We start from the raw sequence: 5,982 nt of genomic DNA, 5'->3' as shown, positions 1-5,982 counted from the left end.
AGTGAGTTCTGTAGTCGTGTTGTGCTAGGTGAGGTTTCTGTAGTCGTGTTGTGCTAGGTGAGTTCTGTAGTCGTGTTGTGCTTGGTGAGGTCTGTAGGCGTGTTGTGCTTGGTGAGGTTCTGTAGTCGTGTTGTGTTTGGTGAGTTCTGTAGTCGTGTTGTGTTGGTGAGTTTGTAGGTCGTAGTTGTGCTGGTAGTCTGTCAGTCGTGTTGTGTTTGGTGAGGTTTCTGTAGTCGTGTGTGTTTGGTGAGTTCTGTGATCGTGTTTGTGCTAGGTGAGTCTGTAGTCGTGTTGTGCTAGTGAGTTTCTGTAGTCGTGTTGTGTTTGGTGAGTTCTGTAGTCGTGTTGTGCTGTGAGTTCTTGTAGTCGTGTTTGTGTTGGTGAGTTCTGTAGTCGTGTTGCTTAGTGAGTTCTGTAGTCGTGTTGTGCTTGGTGAGTTCTGTAGTCGTGTTGTGGCTAGGTGAAGGTTCTGTAGTCATTGTTGTGCATTAGGTGAGTTCTGTAGTCTGTTTGTGTTTGGTGAGGTTCTGTAGGTCGTGTTGTTGCTAGGTTTTGATGGTTCTGTAGTCGTGTTGTGTGGTGAGGTTCTGTAGTCGTGTTGCTAGGTGAAGTTCTGTTAGCGTGTTGTGCTTGGTGAGTTCTGTAGTTCGTAGTGTCCTAGGTGAGTTTCTGTAGTTCGTGTTGTGCTTGGTGAGTTCCTGTGTCGGTTGTGTTGGTGGAGTTCTGTAGTCGTGTTGTGCTAGGGTTTGTGTCGTGGTGTAGTAGTTCTGTAGTGTGTTGTTGTCTAGTGGTTCTGTATCGTGTTGTGCTTAGGTGAGTTCTGTTAGGTCGTGTTGTGCTAGGTGAGGTTCTGTAGTTCGTGTTGTGGTTAGGTGAGTCTGTTGTACTGTTTTGTGTTTGGTGAGTTTCTGTAGTCTGTTGTGCTTGTGTTTGTGTAGTGGTTCTATAGGTTCTGTAGTTGTGTGTTAGGTGAGGTTTGTAGTCGGTTGTGCTAGGTGAGTTCTATTAGTCGTGTTGTGTCTAAGGTGAGGTTCTGTTCGTGTGTAGTAGTCTGTAGTATTTGTGTTTGGTGAGGTTCGTGTCTGTGTTGTGAGTTCTGTGTCGTAGTTTGCTGGTGGGTGCAGTTGTCTGTGAGTCTGTGTTGTGTATGGTTGGGAGGTTCTTGTAGTATCGTGTTGTGTTGTGTGAGGTTTTTGTAGTCAAGTTTGTGTTAGGTGACGGTTTTGTAGTCGTGTTGTGCTAGGTGAGGTTCTGTATAGTCGTGTTCTGTGTAGGTGAGGTTTCTGTAGTCTGTTGTGCTAGGTGAGTTCTCGTAAGTCTGTTGTGCTGAGTGAAAGTTCATGTAGTGTGTTGTGCTCAGGTTGGTTTGTAGTCGTGTCTGTGACTAGGTGGAGTTCTGTAGTCGTGTTGTGTTAGTGAGTTCTGTAGTCGTGTGTCTAGTAGTTTGTGTTGATGGTTGCATGTGAGTTCTTAGTGTGTTGTTATGTGAGGTTCTGGTAGTCTGTTCTGTGCTAGGTCTGAGTTCTGTAGTTGCGTGTTGTGCTAGGGTGAGGTTCTGTAGTTGTGTTGTTGTATGGTGAGTTCTGTAGTGTTTCAGTAGTTTTATCGTGTTTGTTGAGGTCTGTTAGTCGTGTTGTGCTTGGTGAGTTTGTAGTTCCTGTTGTGCTTGGGTGAGGTTCTGTAGTCAGTGTTGTGCTAGGTGAGTCTGTAGTCTGTTGTGTTGTAGTTTGTGTCGTGTGCGTTGAGTCTTCGGTGTTGGCTAGGGTTCTGTAGGTCGTCGTTGTTTGCTTTGTGTTGAGTTGCTGTTAGTTCGGGTTGTCTTCTACTCTTTGTTATAATGAAAAGATTTGTGGTACCCTTCACCAGATCGTGGTCTCGGCACAATTACTTTCTGGTTCTTAGAAGCTTATGTAACGTACCAATATTCCGTGTAGCTGGACCTCGTCAAATGGTGTAGCTTGTGCTTGTATGCTGCCTCATGCACATAGTTTACCGATTTCCTATGGCCAGTGCAGATCCTTCGTGTGTTTTCTGAACAGGCAACAGCGCACGTCATAGGGTGTAAGGGCATCTCTCTTCACTGTTCTACAGGAGTGATTCCAAGGCTCTGGTGTGCCTTTCACCAAGATTACGACGGGTCAAGACAGATCAATCTGTGGTCTCTTAATACTACCACGGGAAAGCCACCGTTCGAGACATGTGCTCCATATTCCAAGAGATCGCATGCAGAAGGAAAAGCCCATTCCTGTTTTACAAGAGGGAAGTGAAGAGGAGATCGAAGGAGTAGGAGAATAAAAAACGTGTGTCCATAATGAGCTCAATTCTAATTTGTAAGCAATGGTTTATGGAGCATATCTGAATTAATTACTTACATGAGTTGGTAAAGTTACAATTGGTTATAGTTCTCAAAAATATACAACTGATGATGACGATCATATGTTTATTACATTGTCAACAAAGGTCGCTTAGTCTCTGGCTGTGGCTCAGGTGGTAGTTGTAATGAGTGAGCACAATTATGAATCTAAGATTTAATTACTTACATACTAGTTTTGATGTAGAAAGACAAGTGAAAGGATCAGTATTGTAAGATGTTGACCAAATAAATGATTGGAACAAAGTGCTGAAGGGAGATGCACGTTTCTGTGCAATGAGTACTTCTCGAGAATTTGAGTTGCGTGTAAAGTAACATGATCATAGTTTAAATGTCATTACAAAGGGAGGGTTGGGCGTGAATTCAGTTGGTTCTTTCTTACCATCTGTCACATCCGAGTCCGACAAGTATACCTGTCAAGACCGGAGCACGCTTGCTTTGAACGTGGTATATTCATCATCTGCCTTTGCCACAAAAAAATGGGTTCTTCCACAGGACCAATAAGTTATTCATTAGCTTTTGCTCTCAGGTATAGATTACAGTGGCCTAGACCTTACTAATCAATACAAAAGGTTTAATTCAGAGATTACGCATTCATTAAAATCTTGTTCACAAGGAGAGCGGCTCCTCCAAATTCGTTGTGATAGGCGAGCATTTCAACAGTACCGCGCCATAACCAAGGACAAAGAGTCTGCAAAATAGCCGTGAGCTTCTTATTAGTGCATTACTAATAATATAGTTGAGCTATTCATGTTCTCTTCTGTTTGGTAGCATACTGCACTAATATCTTCGGCATATACTACAAGCCTAAGTTACGCTTTGCGTCTCCACTGAGCAGTAATGAGGCAGTCAGTGGCATGTCGGATTATCATTCCGTTTTGGGTCGCATCTGCAGCACTGATGTGAGGCTCCGCTAAGGTGACGCTATCATTGTGGGAGGATGGGTCTAAGAGCTTTCTGGTAGAGTCTTCAATCGTTTGTCAAGTTGGGTTGTTTGATCATTGGCTAGACAGCCATTTCCCTGTCTTGCCATATATTTTCACGCTGATTCAACTCAACTGTAATAGGCCATCAGGAACATTTCAATGCTCTCTTGGTAAGCAACTCCAGTGTAGATTTGGACCTTGTGTTTTAGGTTATTCGTCTTGCTGAAAGGTGAATTGGTCTCCCAGTGTCTGATTGGAAAGCCAAAACGTTTGAACCAGGTTTTCCTCCAGAATTTTGTCTGTGCTTTAGCTCTATTCCGTGTATTTTTTATCCTAAACAACTCCCAGTCCTAACGATTGCAAGCATACCCATTTAACATGTTCAGCCACCATCATACTTGAAATTATGAGAGTGGTAATCAGTGATGTGTTGGATTTGCCCTAAACTAACGCTTCTGTATTCAGGGACAAAAAGTTATATTTCTTAGCTACATTTTTTGCAGATTTACTTAGTTGCCTTTGCATTACAGTCAGGAATTAGATTGTTGGTCTATAGAAATATTTTACGCAAAGAAGCCATCTTCTCTGTCCTGATACGGGAGATAATCCTCCTATGCATGTATCACTCTGAGCTTATCATTCTGTCAAGACGTTAGTGAGTATGTGGATTTAGGACTGCTGAGGACTGGGGTCAAGTCAGTTTCTCTTGATGAATCCCCTTTCCGATTGTTTAGGGGCATCCGGAAAAAAAGCTTGTCCGGAGAAGACAAGGTGAGCGCTACTCATCCAGTCCTGTATCATGCCAACAGTAAAAGCATTCCTGAGGACCATTCATGTGTGGGGTTGCTTCTCAGCCAAGGGAGTGAGCTCACTCACAAATTTTGCCTAAGAAAACACAGCCATGAATAAAGAATGGTACCAACCACATCCTCGAGAGCAACTGTCTCCCAACCACAGAACAGTTTGCGGAACGATGCCTTTTCCAGCATGATGGAGCACCTTGCCATAAGGCAAAAGGAAACTAAGTGGCTCGGGAACAAAAACATCGATATTTTGGGTCCATGGCCAGGAAACTCCCCAGACCTTATCCCATTGAGAATTGTGGTCAATTCCTCAAGTACCAGTATGGACCAAACAAAAACCCACAAAAATTCTTGGACCATCTGACAAACTCCAAGCGTTGCCATCAGTCAGGATGTGGCCCAGAAGTTAATTGAATTGCATTCCAGGGCGGATTTACGAGAGGAGGAGAGGATGTGAAAGACAGAGGATTGCAGAGGTCTTGAAAAAGAAGTGGCAACACTGCAAATATTGACTCTTTGCATCAACTTCATGTAATTGTCAATAAAAGCCTTTGACACTTATGAAATGCTTGTAATTATACTTCAGTATTCCATAGTAACATCTGACAAAAATATCTAAAGACACTGAAGCAGCAGACTTGTGGAAATTAATATTTGTGTCATTCTCAAAACTTTTGGCCACGACTGTACACACAATACGCCATAATGATAAAGTGAATACGTTTTTAGAAAATGTTGGCACATTTATTGAAAATGAAATACAGAAATATCTTATTTACTGTCAGTATTCAAACCCCCGAGTCAATACTTTGTAGAAGAACCTTTGGCAGCGATTACAGCTGTGAGTCTTTCTGGGTAAGTCTCTAAGAGCTGTGAGTCTTTCTGGGTAAGTCTCTAAGAGCTGTGAGTCTTTCTGGGTAAGTCTCTAAGAGCTTTCCACACCTGGATTGTACAATATTTGCACATTACTATTTGTTTAATTCTTCAAGCTCTGTCAAGTTGGTTGTTGATCATTGCTAGACAGCCATTTTCAAGTTTTGCCATAGATTTTCAAGCAGATTTAAGTCAACTGTAACCACTCAGGAACATTCACTGTCTTCTTGGTAAGCAACTCCAGTGTTATTTTACCTTGTGTTTTAGGTTATTGTCCTGCTGAAAGGTACATTTGTCTCCCAGTGTCTGTTGGAAAGCAGACTGAACCAGGTTATCCTCTAGGATTTTGCCTGTGCTTATCTCTATTCAGTTTATTTTTATCCTAAACAACTCCCTAGTCCTTGTCGATGACAAGCATATCCATAACATGAAGCAGCCATCACCATGCTTGAAAATATGAAGAGTGGTAATCGGTGATGTGTTGGATTTGCCCCAAACACAATGCTTTGTATTCAGGACATAAAGTACATTTCTTTGCTTTATATTTTGCAGTTCTACTTTAGTGCCTTAATGCATGTTCAGGAAAAAATTTATTCTATACATGCTTCCTTCTTTTCACTCTGTCATTTAGGTTAGTGTTGTGGAGTAACTACAATGTTGTTGATCCATCCTCAGTTTTATCCTATCGCAGCTATTACACTCTGTAACTGTTTTGAAGTCACCATCGGCCTCATGGTGAAATCCCTGAGCGGTTTCCTTCCTCTCCGGTAATTGAGTTAAGGACGCCTGTATCTTTGTAGTGACTGGGTGTATTGATACACCATCCAAAGTGTAAGTAATAACTTCACCATGCTCAAGGGGATATTCAATGTTTGCTTCTTATTTAATTTTTACCCAGAATAAATACATTGGAAAACCTCCCTGGTCATTATGGTTGAATCGCTGTGTTTGGAGGAAGAAGAAGGATGAGTACAACCCCAAGAACACCATCCCAACCGTGAAGCATGGA

The sequence above is a fragment of the Salvelinus sp. IW2-2015 genome, unplaced genomic scaffold, assembly GCF_002910315.2.
Source record: "Salvelinus sp. IW2-2015 unplaced genomic scaffold, ASM291031v2 Un_scaffold5317, whole genome shotgun sequence".
Lineage (NCBI taxonomy): Eukaryota > Metazoa > Chordata > Actinopteri > Salmoniformes > Salmonidae > Salvelinus > Salvelinus sp. IW2-2015.
This window is presented reverse-complemented; position numbering follows the sequence as displayed.